This window comes from Alligator mississippiensis, chromosome 3 (genome assembly GCF_030867095.1).
Source record: "Alligator mississippiensis isolate rAllMis1 chromosome 3, rAllMis1, whole genome shotgun sequence".
In the NCBI taxonomy this organism is placed as follows: Eukaryota; Metazoa; Chordata; order Crocodylia; family Alligatoridae; genus Alligator; species Alligator mississippiensis.
Genome location: NC_081826.1, coordinates 99778756 through 99782278, shown reverse-complemented (window position 1 = coordinate 99782278; position 3523 = coordinate 99778756).

Genomic DNA, 3523 nt, shown 5'->3' with positions numbered 1-3523 from the left:
CACCAAGTCCCCTCTAAGTCTTCTTTTCTCCAGGCTAAACAGTACTATGTCTTTCAGCCTCTCCTCGTATGACCCGCTCTCCAGACCCCTAATCATGTGTGTGGCCCTCCTTTGGACTTTCTCAAGCTTCTCCATGTCTTTCTTGAAGTGTGGTGCCCAGAACTGGACTCAGTACTCCAGCTGAAGTCTCACCAAGGTCAAGTAGACTGGGAGGATGATATCTTTAGTCTTGCTTGAGATGCATTGGTAGATGCATGCCAGTGTTTTATTCACTCTGCCAGCTACGGCATTGCATTGGTGGTTCATGTTCATTCTGTGATCTATCATGCCCCCCAGGTCTCTTTCTTTGACTTCCTGCCAAATCCTTACCCATTCTTAGAAGGTAAACCTTCACAAACATCTTACATTTACCCTGTGTGGTCCTATCCTAACTGTTATATCAGGAACCAGCACTGACCAAACAGATGATGAAAAGAGCATATATTGGGATCGGGGAATGTCAACTGCAACAGGGAAATAAATTGAACTGGAGATTGCTTCAAGCAGAAGTATTAACCCAAATGCTTTCTTGTTGTCAAAACCCCTCTTTTCACCCCCTTGTGCATCCCTTATGCATCCAGATTTTGTAAGGTTACCCCTTTTCCTAAAATCATTATAGCCTATTAATTAGTTGTAGTATTTTATTATTAAGTTATCAGTACTGTCATTACCTGATATCAGCTAATGAACTACCAGCTCAGTTCTGCTGTTTATGAGAGATTCTCATTCAATTTGCATATACTCTGAATAAATGTATTTGCACACCAGAGAGCTACATACTCTATATTCTCTTTTGCCTTGGGCAGACATAATCCCAGAAATGAAACCATTAAAAATGAACATATTTTCTAACACTTTATTACAATACAGCAAGGTAGTTAATAAGCAAAGTAGAACTTCTTCAAGAAGATATATTGAGAAATCCAATGTAAAGTCCTTGCTAGCCCAATGTACAGGGTGCTCTTGTGGGTTCAAATGAGTCCTCTAAGTAAGACAGGGATCATCTACACATGTCACTATGGTGACATTGTTACTGTGCCATGATTTAGTACTTCCTTTTGGAAGTACTAAATCATGGTGCTGTAACAGCCTGTACTGCACCGTACACATGGCATAGTTATTCTTAGCAGCTACTTCACTATAGTGGTGCGCTATACTGGAGAGTGTGTCTCTATAGCAAAGTAGCTGCTGGTCACATGTAGATGCCCATGGATACTATGTCACCATAGTGCATTGCTACCATGATGTAGTGTCACATGTAGATGCACCCACAGAGAAGGAATGTGAACCTGAACCTGAGTGCTTCTACTCTGGGTTATTGGTTAAAAGGGGGCACCATCACCACCTCCAAGTCCATGCAAGAGACTGATCTGTTTTAGAACATCATCCCAGAATTCATGGTTATGAATTCTGAGTGGAAACAGGTATCTTCCTCCAACATGATGGTAGGTGCCTGTCTTTGGGAAGTGGGACCTAACCATATGCCCCTCCTTGGAACTTTCTTACTAGCTAGTTTAGGAGGTTCCCTGCCTAGCACGAGAGTGCTAGCTCTTGTGAATCCTGTTCTGAGACCTTAACTTTCTGCATGCGTTGGATAAGGAGCTTAAATTCCTAATCTGGGTTCTAAATTAAATTTGGCAAAATTAGACGTTTCACTGAGGAGCTAAATCCCATTTGTGAATCTTACTATGTATGTAAAATGCTTCTTTATGGCCCCAATCTTTTCAAGATTTTTGTATTTGAGAATCTCTTAAGCATGTATTTTCACAATATCCATGTAAGATAAAGAAATTCTCTTATTCCCATTTTACATATGAGGGACAGAGGCTTTGAGATTTATGTGACCTATCCAAGGTCACAGTAGGCATGTCTACATGAGATGTTTACTGCACAGTTGACTAGCTGTGCAGTAAGCATTTCCGCATCTCCACGTGTGCCCCTATTAGGGTGCATTAAATTAATAAATTCTGCAGCAGGGTAGTACTTGTAAATAAAATTACTATCTTACTGCAGAGATTTTTTATGTGCAGCAGCACACGTGTAGATGTGCAGATACATGTGTAGATTCTGAAACTGGCTGGGGAACAGGGTGCTTCAGTCTGGGATTAGCTGGCAGGTAGTCCCTGAATTGAAGCGCCCTCATTCCTCAGCCAGCCACTCCGCAGCATGTGGATCCCCGTTGGAGCAGCCCGTGGCTGGCAGGCTAATCCTCCTGGGTCCCCTGCCATCCTGGGCTTTTTGGATGGAATAGGAGTTCATTGCTTCAGTGTACCTTCAGTGAGCTGCAGCTCAGATATGTTAAGCCAGGCTATCTTCTGCATTTGATAGTATGAATTTCTCTTCTTAGAACATCAGAAAAGAAACACAATACATTCCAATATGCCCTCCACACAACCTATTAGCATGCACTGAAACCAGAGAAACCAAATTCTGCATTAGTGAATGTAATTGACAGGTTTACCTGAATTTTAAGTTTCCAAATCTATTATTATTTAATTAAGGTGGGATCTTTGAATTCAGCACTCCCCATAACCTCTCTCCTATACCTTTTCATATTACCCCACAGCAGGGAATAAGAACAGGGAATAATTGTCTCTGTGGATTTAAACCAAGTCTTTAAATTAAAGTCTGACTCATATAAAATGCCATTAGGGATCTCTGGGAAGACAACTTCACTTAACCATCTTCCAGGTTTGAAGGACCTCATTAATCGAAATAACCCCTATTTATTACCTACTCCAGGTGTACCTGTAATCAAAAATTCTTTTTGATTAACAGATTGACAAGATGCTCTGTGACCTCCTATTCCAGAAAAATATGTCCTTGATTTCTCAGAAGGAAAGTTTCTTGGGCATTTGAGTCCTCACATTTCAGCCATTTAAATATTAACTTCTGACTGTGTTTCACCAAATGAAAGCCAACTGGGTACAGGCAATTTATGACTGTGTACATTGGAATGCATTGTGTTTCTTTTCTGATGTTCTGAGAAGAGAAATACATACCATCAAATGTAGAAGATAGCCTGGCTTAACGTATGTGAGCTGTAGCTCACTGAAGGTACATTGCCGCAATCTTACACTTACTAAGGAGGAAAACTCACAAGTTATAACATTCTTCAGAAAGGTAGTTTCCATCAGGTTTATTTGATCATATGTTTCAACAATGAATCAGGATGGTACTATAGTTTTACCATCTCTCACTCTAGAACCAGTGTATATAAGACTATGGGGCATGTAGCTCTGCAGCCAATGGACATCTTGCTAGAGCCAATGCTAAATACTTCAAAGAAAAATGTTAACAATTTACCCAACCTGCCCACTACATTCTGTAATGCATCTAATTATGCAGCACTACCGCACAGAGAGAAAGTCTTTCTTAAACCACCTCATGGATTGATAGCCCTTGTAATTTATTTTATTCCAAAGAATGTAACTAAAGCTATTATTCTAATTCATATGAATGTCTACTTCTCTTTTTTTAACTT